Genomic DNA, 13,903 nt, shown 5'->3' on the forward strand with positions numbered 1-13,903 from the left:
CGAGCTGGGCATCTCCGGTGCGGCCCACGCTTGGATTGCGTCCTACCTGACAGGTCGTTCCTACCAGGTGGCGTGGCGAGAATCTGTCTCCGCACCACGTGCTCTCACCACTGGTGTCCCCCAGGGCTCAGTTCTAGGCCCTCTCCTATTCTCGCTATACACCAAGTCACTTGGCTCTGTCACATCCTCACATGGTCTCTCCTATCATTGCTATGCAGACGACACTCAATTAATCTTCTCCTTTCCCCCTTCTGATAACCAGGTGGCGAATCGCATCTCTGCATGTCTGGCAGACATATCAGTGTGGATGACGGATCACCACCTCAAGCTTAACCCCGGCAAGACGGAGCTGCTTTTCCTCCCGGGGAAGGACTGCCCGTTCCATGATCTCGCCATCATGGTTGACTCCATTGTGTCCTCCTCCCAGAGTGCTAAGAACCTTGGCGTGACCCTGGACAACACCCTGTCGTTCTCCACTAACATCAAGGCGGTGACCCGATCCTGTAGGTTCATGCTCTACAACATTCGAAGAGTACGACCCTGCCTCACACAGGAAGCGGCGCAGGTCCTAATCCAGGCACTTGTCATCTCCCGTCTGGATTACTGCAACTCGCTGTTGGCTGGGCTCCCTGCCTGTGCCATTAAACCCCTACAACTCATCCAAAACGCCACAGCCCGCCTGGTGTTCAACCTTCCCAAGTTCTCTCATGTCACCCCGCTCCTCCGCTCACTCCACTGGCTTCCAGTTGAAGCTCGCATCCGCTACAAGACCATGCTGCTTGCCTACGGAGCCGTGAGGGGAACGGCACCTCCGTACCTTCAGGCTCTGATCAGTCCCTACACCCAAACGAGGGCACTGCGCTCATCCACCGCTGGCCTGCTGGCCCCCCTACCTCTGAGGAAGCACAGTTCCCGCTCAGCCCAGTTAAAACTGTTCGCTGCTCTGGCACCCCTATGGTGGAACAAGCTCCCTCACGACGCCAGGACAGCGGAGTTAATCACCACCTTCCGGAGACACCTGAAACCCCACCTCTTTAAGGAATACCTGGGATAGGACAAAGTAATCCTTCTAACCCCCCCTGAAAGATCTAGATGTACTATGGTAAAGTGGTTGTTCCACTGGTTATCTTAAGGTGAATGCACCAATTTGTAAGTCGCTCTGGATAAGAGCGTCTGCTAAATGACTTAAATGTAAATATAAATGTGGCTTAATTATTTATTTAGTAACTAAATAATCACACAGAATTACATAACAAACAAACAGTAGATATTTGGTTACTACATGATACAAAGAAAAAGTCCGTAGCGGATGAAGCCGATATGACGTTTTGATAGACAAAGGAAAGGGGTGGGGACTGAGAAAGAGCGGGAAAGACAACATGGATTCACTACACACATTGGATAATTATATTCACTGAAATGCTTATCCTTTGCACATGAACGGCCGCTCTTTCGAGAATAATTGCAATGTATATACTTACGCCCGTATGTTGTTGTTGTCTTCTCTGTTGGAATCGCCTGTCCGTCTGCTGGAGACTCAATTCATCAGAGAGTCTCTGGTTAACTTCCCCAGAAGTCACAATGTCCATCGTGGTTGTAGGTGGTTAGAATGGGTACTTCAGAGTAACATTCGGAAATGTTCTCATAGAATAGTTGCTTCGGCGGTTGTCGGTATTCTTGTTCTAGACTTAGGTAATTCCTAGCTGCAGACTAGTAATTCTAAATCTATGATTTGCTTTTATTCTGTAGTGATCGATAGTCTCAGAGTTTAACCATTTCCAGCCATGTAGCCAAAACTACAGCTGTAATGGTCTCTAGAATTGTAGCCATTCCAACGTGGGGACTCTGTCTCAGCGTTCTCTGACTTAATGTACATTTTGTGGGTTTTATACTCTGTGGAAAAAGGGGCGGTTCTATGACGCCTAATGTGATGTCTGGGCTCAGTATGTACACTTTAAGAGATATAGTTATGTGTGTTTCCTCACCTTCATGAGATCACCAAATGAAACACACTCGTCATAACTGTCCCTTAATAAGTGTCCACGGACCATTCCCACATTTTCAAAAGTAGAAATATTGTTTAATTCTCCCATTTTGGGGATTAGGAGTTTGGCCAAGTCTCTCTGTGTCCCACAGTCACACATTCCAATCTCAATACTACAATACTACAGACCCAGAAGCAGAGGGCACGTCATGACAGTCCCCTCCTGGTGGGTTGAATCTTGTAATTATTATGCAAGTTGCAAACCAACATAAAAATAATGACCACGTGATGTCCTGGTTGTGGATCATCGTTGCAGTCCCCCTCTCTGAAAGTGGAGAAGTCCACCACAAGGATGGGCATTGGATGTCCAGTTGGTTATCGCCGTTGCAGTCCCCCTCTAGTGGTTTACCTTGGTAGGTTCTATTGGGAATTTTCCAGTACATGTGTGACATCTTAGAGTGAAAGTGCCCTCTATGTGTGTCTAGGTCATTATGCACCATTAGACATGCACCTGTCTGGGGAGTGGACATTTCTGTTTATTTTTGTACCATTGCTATGGCCTAATGTTTCCATGCCCTAATGTGAAACCAAACTAAAATTAGTGCAAGGCAGAGGGGATGAATCATTAACATAAAGAGGAGTTACTATGTGTGTGATGTAAGGATGAAACCTGTATAAAAGTGTGTGCCAAGGCTGGAAAGGGAGTTGCTTCATGAGCCAACTCGGCTTATGTTACTTTGTAATAAAGTCTATTTGAACTCACAGGCTCCGGTATTTGAGAAATATTATTGACTGAATATTTCCACGAGTTCTCTGAAAGCGCAAAGTACCACAGGAATGGCCAGGGGATGTCCTGGTTGGTGATCGTTGTTGCGGTCCCCCTCTGGTGGTTTACCTTGGTAGGATCTCTGAAAGCGGAACAGGCCGCCACAAGGATGGGCAGCGGATGTCCGGATTGGGATTGCCGTTCCGGACCCGTCATCTGGTCGTCCAGACTGGAAGATCTGGGCAGTAACTTAGGCAGATGTTAACAACGCACGCACACACACACTCACAAAATATCTAATTACATTTCTTCCCAAATGAGCGGCATTGTGGCACTAAGTGATGGTTGTATGGGGACTTTGTTTATGGTTCTATCACTTCCTAAGTGTCAAAGGAAATTAAATGAAAAGGAATGAAAGCAAACAAAAGATACACAAAATATAGTTATCACACCTTAATCATCTAATTGGACTGTATTCTACATACGTTCAAGATCTTGGCAAAATGACCCTGTCATGGCATTGTCTAATGTCATTACTAGGTTTTCCTAGTTTGCGGTGTGTTGCTTAGGGCACTATCCTAAGTTGATAACTACATGATAAGTCTACAGCTGTAATGCACCAGTTTCGGGCAGTCTACAGGGATGACCTATGCACCTCTGTGGAGAAACTGGCGAGTACCGTAGCTATAGAGTCAAAAGGCCTAAGAGTACATTTTCAACTTTACTAAAGCTGGTATTTGTTTCGGACCCTTAAGTGATCCGAGCATAAATTCTTGTTAAGTGTTCCGTTGTACATGTGTGTTTCTGTTTACACAAGCGCACATACCAAGGGAAAGAAACCAAGTATCCGGGTAGGCTGCAACCTGTTCAGAATGAGACTGATGTCATCAGATCATTTCCAGGTCGATGCCTGGAGGTCTGTAAGAATTGATGTCGACCTCAAGACATGTGTTAAGGGGACCTGTAGTAGTTTTACTACACGTCAATTTGTCTTACACCATTGTAGTGGTGATAGGTATGGAGTCTACTTCATAGCTATGTTATCCACAGAGGAGCAAACCTCACGACGGCAGTACTCTTACATCTAGACGTTCCGCTAGCGGAACACCACTCCAATATCCAATGATTGGGCGTGGCACGAAATACAAATACTATTTTTGCCATTTGTTTTAGAGGTGGAAGTCCACTGGACTTCTTTTACGACCAGTGTTGTACGCCTCAGTACTTTCTTAGATGTGTTCTAAGATAATCCCCGATAATCCCCTGTTCTCATAGGGGAGTTGACAACTCAATTTGTTTTCTGCTCTGGCGGCCTCGTACGGTGTTGCACATAGTCTCGGCCCCCCACCGTCCTCGATGAGTCTCATCATGGGTCTGGGCTACTATTCCCCCCCTTTGTAGCTCGGGACCCCCCCACCAGCGGGTGGTGTTGGTATCCGAGGCACAAACGAAAAGGTCGGACCCTATGTACGAGTTGTCAGCGGCCGCGTTGTTGTGAGAATTGCTGTAAACTTTCAACCAAATCTCCTGGTGTTTATGAGGCCTGTCAGTCACCACAGGGTCCGCGTGTGGCACCACATTCAGTACTTTCAAACTGAGACGAGGATATCGGCCTGTGATTTTGCAAGGTGTTTCACCAGGGGGTGTCATCGGGTCAGTTGCGGGAATGACGTCATTAGTGTCATTGTAAGGGGTGACAGTCCCTCACAAAGTGGAAGATGTATCATTGGAATCAGAGTACACTCTGCGCGTCAATTTCTTTCTTGCTGAGACGGCCACAGTGCTTGCGGAAGTGTCCAAAGGGCAAGAGAAGTTCGTCTCAACTACAGTATTGCACGACTTCAAGGAGGGGGGAAGTTGCACATTCACAGAGACTGCTGGCTCGAAATCATGAAAAGAATGGTCAATCAGATTGGCTGATGGAATGTGTCGAGATATTGTAATATCTCCTTGGATCGGATTATGCACCAAGAGGTTTCTAAACGTCTTTTTCCCACGGGGTGCTTTCGACAGATACCCCTCGTGAAGGACTGCGTTGCAGCTAGCGTTAGGGGAAGACAGTGTGGTCAGTGGAGAAGGCACTGTGGCCTGTGACCATACCTGGTTGGTTTTCCAATCCATCAATGGGAGTAATCGATCCATCAAGTCTGCTCGGAGTAGCAGGGGTACAGATTTGAGGTTGGTAACATACACAGGGTGAACAAGCGATACGTCTTGGAAGTGTAGTTTCAGCATGACTCTCAATGTGAGAGGCGAGGTAGTCTGAGTAAAACCTCGAAGTGTAGTATCACATCGTTCCACTTTTAACCACCGTTTAGTTGGCTTCAAAGCCATTATGAGATCATTAAACAATGTTTGAGAGATGAACGATATTGTCGCACCCGAATCAATTAGCGCATGACAAGTTAAGCAGTCCTCCAGGACTGTTTCCAGGTATGGCCGTTTTGATTCGTGTTTAGTGGACATATTCCCCACAAAGTGGAGTGGTCGTTCGCAACGACGTGATGTGCCATTTCTGTTCAAGGTGGAAGCCGATCGACTTTTCGGATTTTGTGTGGGCTTGGCTTTAGCGAAGCTTTTTACCTTTCTCTTCAAGACCTTTATATCAGAATCTGTAGACAAAGCCTGTGGGCTTGTTTCTTGATCGAGGGGGCCTGGATAGGGACTTGAGAAACTAGATTTTTAGCCTTTAGCCTGTTTTAGAGAAATGTCTTGGGGTACAGGGAGAATCATGTAAGAACGGCCCATGTTCCTGAATTCTGTAGCTTTACATTTCAAAAGTGCTGAACAAATAGTTATATTCACTATGTCCGTCTTAGCTCTGTCATTGTCTTAATCGAATTTACAGATTGCCTCTTATCCGCTCATCGTTCCCTTATGCCATAGTTTGTACATCTAAATTGTCAGTAGAAACCATATTTGTTTAAGCAAGTCAGCCATATCAGCTATGTTTTTTAAAAAGGCATTAAATGAGGCTGAATGAACTGTTTCGCTGCCAGACTAGGCTCCGCTGATAGCCAGGTGTAGCAGTGGTAAGGATTCACTCCATGGTGCTGAAAAGAAAGCTCTGCTGTTGGGACAGCTTTATGTAGAGGCCCTAACAGTTTGTGGCCACCGTTTGTCACCGTTATAGTGCAATTAATGTATTGTTTAGTGTTGTGTAGTGGCTTTGCTGGCATGCATCTAAAAAAAAAATATTTGCGTTTGCACCACCAAGATTTACATGCCACTTTTTCTACAAAACATTTCCCTGACAATCAAGGCTAGGTTACTGCAAAAATACCAACTTGTTCAATGGCTGGGAAATAATTCATCTGATGTCCCACATTCGGCAAGCCGCTCTGCACCCCTGCGTTGTAACATTGTAAACCATAGACTAATAGCATTGCCAACTTGTTTGTTGAACCGTGAGGTACTTTTCCCAGGGACTGTCACTGACGGTGCGGCAGTCCAGGAGAGACCGGACTGGGCAGGTATTAAACGCTTGGCTGCTCATCTGAGAGTTTCAAAGGACAGGTCATATGCTCATAGGTCTGTGGACAGAGCTCAGTTTTATACCTAATTATTGTAGTTTATAGTGTCACAGGCCGGCTCCTAGCCTGTGGCAAAAATGAGGGGACATGAACAACAGGTATAGGCCAATCAAAAGGTTCTTTATTGTAAACAAAAACTATTCACTTTAAACAAAGAAAAAGGAATGAGGTGTGGAAATGTCATAATGTAGGGTGTATGTAAGGTGCATGGATGCATGAATCTGTGTGTGGGAACATGACTGAGTGGAAACTAAGTAAACCTACAAAGGAACAAACAAAACAGGATCATACCTGGAGGAGCAGGGAGAGACAGAGAGGTTAGTGGAGCAGTTTAATACCCTGAGCCCAGGTGGCTCCAATCTTTAACGACCCTCCTCTGCCTGCAGGAGGAACAGCCCCTGCACTGCAGAGGGGCCGTGACTATAGACTCATCAGAAATGTCCAGATCCTGAAACAGGCAAAACTAGAAACCATGGGTCATGACAAGGGGCACAACTCGTAGGCATTGAAGCTTGTTGCGGTCAGCTGCATGTTATTGAGCCAATCCACAATAAACTACAGGTTAAAGTGCTTAAGGTTGTAAAGTTGTGGAAGTGGAGGTCAGTCTCACTGACCGTGGCCAATTTGGACTCGTCACATGACCTACTACAATGACTGTCAATCATCAATGAGAAACAAAAACAAAAATCTATAAATAACATTTGTTTATTCATTACTTAATATCTAAGATTAAAAACGAAGAATTTTCTGTGTTGTCAGGAAGACGCAACAATGAATTGTCCGAAAGGTACAGTGCACGGGTTGGGCCAGAACTGATCATTAAAAACACAACATTTGAACAAATAAATGATTATTCAGTTTCTCATTATTAAATATTTCCGTTAAGACAATAAAAACAAAAAACTAAACTGTTTGTGGATTGAGTTCACATTCAAATCAAATAAAACGATGAACGACCATTTTGCAATTTTTTATCTTGTCATCTAATAGGAAATATTAATTGGCCAAAAACTACATGGACCTACACCAACCACTAACCCAAACTCCAGCAGGTTGGTGGCACCTTATTTGGGAAGGATGGGCTCATGGTAATGCCTGGAGCACAATAGGTGGAATGGTATCAAATACACGCCATTCCATTAACTCCGTTCCCAACATTATTATGGGCCATCCTCCTCTCAGCAGCCTCCACTGGTTCCCTGTCATTTTTTCAGCACTGAGCAAATTTCAGGTCTGCTGAGCGCAAACTTGAACATTGTGAAAATTCTGTGCAACTTCCGGTGTGCAATTACTGTGAACACTGAGGCTGTACCCGCTTTAAGTTACTGTTTTAACAGTGGCCAATTATGCTACTAGTGGCTATTTGATCATAATGTAGGCCTACCAGACTGGCTTACCATCAAAAACAATGTAGTAAAACGCAAAAATTCTAGGGACAATTAGGAGGCCTGCGTCTTGTGACCGTAGCGTACGTGTAGGTATGTACGGCAGAACCAAATCAGAAAGATAGGTAGGAGCAAGCACATGTAATGCTTTGTAGGTTAGCAGTAAAACCTTGAAATCAGCCCTTGCCTTAACAGGAAGCCAGTGTAGGGAGGCTAGCACTGGAGTAATATGATCAAATGTTTTGGTTCTAGTCAGGATTCTAGCAGCCGTATTTAGCACTAACTCGAGTTTATTTAGTGCTTTATCCGGGTAGCCGGAAAGTAGAGCATTGCAGTAGTCTAACCTAGAAGTAACAAAAGCATGGATACATTTTTCTGCATCAATGTTGGACAGAAAATGTCTGATTTTTGCAATGTTATACAGATGGAAAAAAGCTGTACTTGAAACAATCTTGATATGTTCATCAAAAGAGAGATCAGGGTCCAGAGTAACGCCGAGGTCCTTCACAGTTTTGAGACGACTGTACAACCATCAAGATTAATTGTCAGATTCAACAGAATATCTCTTTGTTTCTTGGGACCTAGAACTAGCATCTCTGCTTTGTCTGAGTTTAGAAGTAGAACGTTTGCAGCCATCCACTTCCTTATGTCTGAAACACAGGCTACCAGGGAGGATGATTTTTGGGCTTCATTGAAATGTACAGCTGTGTGTCAACCGCATAGCAGTGAAAGTTAACATTATGTTTTCGAATGACATCCCCAAGGAGGTAAAATACATAGTGAAAACAATAGTGGTCCTAAAACGGAACCTTGAGGAACACCGAAATTTACAGTTGATTTGTCAGAGGACAAACCATTCACAGAGACAAACTGATATCTTTCCGACAGATAAGATCTAAACCAGGCCAGAACTTGTCCATGTAGACCAATTTGGGTTTCCGATCTCTCCAAAAGAATGTGGTGATTGATGATATCAAAAGCAGCACTAAGGTCTAGGAGCACGAGGACAGATGCAGAGCCTCGTGAGTTGCTGCGCAACAGCTTTTTAATTTTTTTTTGAGAAGAACGGGAGATTCGATATAGGCCGATAGTTTTTTATATTTTCTGGGTCAAGGTTTAGCTTCTTTTTTTTTTTTTTTTCAAGAGAGGCTTTACTATTGCCACTTTTAGTGAGTTTGGTACACATCCGGTAGCTAGGGAGCCGTTTATTATGTTCAACATAGGAGGGCCAAGCACAGGAAGCAGCTCTTTCAGTAGTTTAGTTGGAATAGGGTCCAGTATGCAGCTTGAAGGTTTAGAGGCCATGATTATTTTCATCATTGTGTCAAGAGATATAGTACTAAAACACTTCAATGTCTCCCTTGATCCTAGGTCCTGGCAGAGTTGTACAGACTCAGGACAACTGAGCTTTGGAGGAATACGCAGATTTAAAGAGGAGTCTGTAATTTGCTTTCTAATGATCATGATCTTTTCATCAAAGAAGTTCATGAATTTATTACTGCTGAAGTGAAAGCCATCCTCTCTTGGGGAATGCTGCTTTTTAGTTAGCTTTGCGACAGTATCAAAAATACATTTCAGATTGTTCTTATTTTCTTCAATTAGTTTGGAAAAATATGATGATCGAGCAGCAGTGAGGGCTCTTCGATACTGCACGGTACTGTCTTTCCAAGCTAGTCGGAAGACTTCCAGTTTGGTGTGGCGCCATTTCCGTTTCAATTTTCTGCTTGCTTCAGAGCACGGGTATTTTCTGTATACCAGGGAGCTAGTTTCTTATGACAAATGTTTTTAGTTTTTAGGGGTGCAACTGCATCTAGGGTATTGCGCAAGGTTCCTCAGTTAGGTGGTTAACTGATTTTTGTCCTCTGACGTCCTTGGGCAGGCAGAGGGAGTCTGGAAGGGCATCAAGGAATCTTTGGGTTGTCTGAGAATTTATAGCACGACTTTTGATGCTCCTTGGTTGGGGTCTGAGCAGATTATTTGTTGCGATTGCAAACGTAATAAAATGGTGGTCCGATAGTCCAGGATTATGAGGAAAAACATTAAGATCCACAACATTTATTCCATGGGACAAAACTAGGTCGAGAGTATGACTGTGGCAGAGTAGGTCTGGAGACATGTTGGACAAAACCCACTGAGTCGATGATGGCTCCGAAAGCCTTTTGGAGTGGGTCTGTAGACTTTTCCATGTGAATATTAAAGTCACCCAAAATTAGAATATTATCTGCGATGACAAGGTCCGATAGGAATTCAGGGAACTCAGTGAGGAATGCTGCATATGGCCCAGGAGGCCTGTAAACAGTAGCTATAAAAAGTGATTGAGTAGGCTGCATAGATTTCATGACTAGAAGCTCAAAAGATGAAAGAAAGTACATATTTTTCTTTGTAAATTAAAATTTGCTATCGTAAATGTTAGCAACACCTCCGCCTTTGCAGGATGCGCAGGGCATATGGTCACTAGTGTAACCAGGAGGTGAGGCCTCATTTAACACAGTACATTCATCAGGCTTAAGCCATGTTTCAGTCAGGCCAATCACATCAAGATTATGATCAGTGATTAGTTAATTTACTATAACTGCCTTGTAAGTGAGGGATCTAACATTAAGTAGCCCTATTTTGAGATGTGAGGTGTTACAATCTCTTTCAATAATGACAGGAATGGAGGAGGTCTTTATTCCAGTGAGATTGCTAAGGCGAACACCGCCATCTTTAATTTTGCCCAACCTAGATCAACGCACAGACACGGTCTCAATGGGGATAGCTGAGCTGACTACACTGACTAGGCTAGTGGCAGACTCAACTAAGCTGGCAGGCTGGCTAATAGCCTGCTGCCTGGCCTGCACCCCATCTCATTGTGGAGCTAGAGGAGTTAGAGCCCTGTCTATGTTCGTAGATAAGATGAGAACACCCTTCCAGCTAGGATAGAGTCCGTCACTCCTCAACAGGCCAGGCTTGGTCCTGTTTGTGGGTGAGTCCCAGAAAGAGGGCCAATTATCTACAAATTCTATATTTTGGGAGGGGCAGAAAACAGTTTTCAACTAGCGATTGAGTTGTAAGACTCTGCTGTAGAGCTCATCACTCCCCCTAACTGTTACTCGATGCCGACACATCTTTCTAGCTGATTTACACGCTGAAGCTAAGTTGCGCTTGGTGACCTCTGACTGTTTCATCCTAACATCGTTGATGCCGACGTGGATAACAATATGTCTTTACTCTCTACACTCGGCAGTTTTATCTTTAGCCAGCACCATCTTCAGATTAGCCTTAACGTCGGTAGCCCTGCCCCCTGGTAAACAGTGTATGATCGCTGGATGATTCGTTTTAAGTCTAATACTGCGGGTAATGGAGTCGCCAATGACTAGGGTTTTCAATTTGTCAGAGCTAACGGTGGGAGGCTTCGGCGTCTCAGACCCCGTAATGGGAGGAGAGACCAGAGAAGTCTCGGCCTCTGACCCCGACTTGTTGCTTAATGGGGAGAACCGGTTGAAAGTTTCTGTCGGCTGAATAAGCGACACCGGTTGAGCATTCCTACAGCGTTTCCCTCCAGAAGCCATGAGAAAGTTGTCCGGCTGCGGGGACCGTGCAAGGGGATTTATACTACTATCTGTACTTACTGGTGGCACAGACGCTGTTTCATCCTTTCCTACACTGAAATTACCCTTGCCTAACGATTGCGTCTGAAGCTGGGCTTGCAGCACAGCTGTCCTCGCCGTAAGGCGATCGTTCTGCTGTATATTATAAGTACAGCGACTGCAATTAGAAGGCATAATGTTGATGTTACTACTTAGCTTCGGCTGGTGGAGGTGTCGACGAACCATGTCCCGATATAGCGTCCGGAGTGAAAAAGTTGAATGAAAAAAAGTTGAGTGAGGGAAAAACTAAAAATATAAACGGTAATAAAAAAGTCAAAACCGTAAAGTTGTCAGGTAGCAAAGTAAAATGTGTTTTCATCCCATCCTCAAACACCACTAAATAACACCATTCATGTTAAGGTAACCTTTAGGTAAAGACATGGATCTTTATTGGACAACAAAAAAGGGGATTTTATTCTAACATTCTACTCTTTCTGAATAAACATCGACCCAGCATCTGTAAGTGCTTGTGTTCTGTAAAACACACACGCAAGCATGTGCACAGTGGTGTAAAGTAACTAAGTAAAAATACTTTGAAGTACTGCTTAAGTAGTTTTTTGGGGGTATCTCAAATCAAATTTTATTAGTCACATGTGCCGAACAGGTGTAGGTAGACCTTACAGTGAAATGCTGACTTACCAGCCCCTCTGCACTTTACTACTTATAACTTCTACTTTTAATCCACTACATTCCTAAAGAAAATAATGTACTTTTTATTCTTTACATTTTCCCGACACCCAAAAGTACTTGTTGCATTTCTAATGCTTAGCAGGACAGGAAAATGGTCCTATTCAGTCACTCATCAAGAGAACATGTTGTCATCCCCACTGTCTCTGAAATGGTGGACTCACTAAACACAAATGCTTTGTTTGTAAATGATCTGTTGAGTGTTGGTGTGAGCCCATGGCTGTCTGTACATTTAAAATACAAGAACATCATGCTGTCTGCTTTAAGGTACTTCAGGATATTTAAACCCCAATACTTTCACCAGAGTAGTATTTAACTGGAGTCATTTTCTATTAAGGTATTTTTACCTTCACACGTCCTGCCTCTCACATCCAACTGTGTAGCCCGTCGCCTCTATACCATCAGCACAGTGCTGTAGGGTCAAGTCTGTCGGGGTTAGGGTCGAGTCTGTCGGGGTCAGGGTGGAGTCTGTCGGGGTCAGGGTCTGTCAGGGATAGGGTAGTCTGTCGGGGTTAGGGTCGGGTCTGTCGGGGTTAGGGTCGGGTCTGTTGGCGTTAGGGTCTGTCGGGGTCAGGGTCGGGTCTGTCGGGGTCAGGGTCGAGTCTGTCGGGGTCAGGGTCGAGTCTGTCGGGGTCAGGGTCGAGTCTGTCGGGGTCAGGGTCGAGTCTGTCGGGGTCAGGGTCGGGTCTGTCAGGGATAGGGTAGTCTGTCGGGGTTAGGGTCGGGTTTGTCGGGGTTAGAGTCGGGTTTGTCGGGGTTAGGGTCGAGTCTGTCGGGGTCAGGGTCGAGTCTGTCGGGGTCAGGGTCGAGTCTGTCGGGGTCAGGGTCGAGTCTGTCGGGGTCAGGGTCGAGTCTGTCGGGGTCAGGGTCGAGTCTGTCGGGGTCAGGGTCGAGTCTGTCGGGGTCAGGGTCGAGTCTGTCGGGGTCAGGGTCGAGTCTGTCGGGGTCAGGGTCGAGTCTGTCGGGGTCTGGGTCGAGTCTGTCGGGGTCTGGGTCGAGTCTGTCGGGGTCAGGGTCTGTCAGGGATAGGGTCGGGTCTGTCGGGGTTAGGGTCTGTCGGGGTTAGGGTCGGGTCTGTCGGGGTTAGGGTCGGGTCTGTTGGCGTTAGGGTCTGTCGGGGTCAGGGTCGGGTCTGTCGGGGTTAGGGTCGGGTTTGTCGGGGTTAGGGTCGGGTTTGTCGGGGTTAGGGTCGGGTCTGTCGGGGTTAGGGTCGAGTCTGTCAGGGTCAGGGTCAGGGTCGAGTCTGTCGGGGTCAGGGTCGAGTCTGTCGGGGTCAGGGTCGAGTCTGTCGGGGTCAGGGTCGAGTCTGTCGGGGTCAGGGTCGAGTCTGTCGGGGTCTGGGTCGAGTCTGTCAGGGTCAGGGTCTGTCAGGGATAGGGTCGGGTCTGTAGGGGTTAGGGTCTGTAGGGGTTAGGGTCGGGTCTGTCGGGGTTAGGGTCGGGTCTGTTGGCGTTAGGGTCTGTCGGGGTCAGGGTCGGGTCTGTCGGGGTCAGGGTCGGGTCTGTCGGGGTCAGGGTCGGGTCTGTCGGGGTCAGGGTTGAGTCTGTCGGGGTCAGGGTCGGGTCTGTCGGGGTCAGGGTCGGGTCTGTCGGGGTCAGGGTCGGGTCTGTCGGGGTCAGGGTCGGGTCTGTCGGGGTCAGGGTCGGGTCTGTCGGGGTCAGGGTCGGGTCTGTCGGGGTCAGGGTCGGGTCTGTCGGGGTTAGGGTCGGGTCTGTCGGGGTTAGGGTCGAGTCTGTCGGGGTTAGGGTCGAGTCTGTCGGGGTTAGGGTCGAGTCTGTCGGGGTTAGGGTAGTCTGTCGGGGTTAGGGTAGAGTCTGTCGGGGTTAGGGTAGAGTCTGTCGGGGTCAGGGTCGAGTCTGTCGGGGTCAGGGTCGAGTCTGTCGGGGTTAGGGTAGAGTCTGTCAGGGTTAGGGTAGAGT

This window comes from Salmo trutta, chromosome 3, assembly GCF_901001165.1.
Source record: "Salmo trutta chromosome 3, fSalTru1.1, whole genome shotgun sequence".
Classification (NCBI taxonomy): Eukaryota; Metazoa; Chordata; class Actinopteri; order Salmoniformes; family Salmonidae; genus Salmo; species Salmo trutta.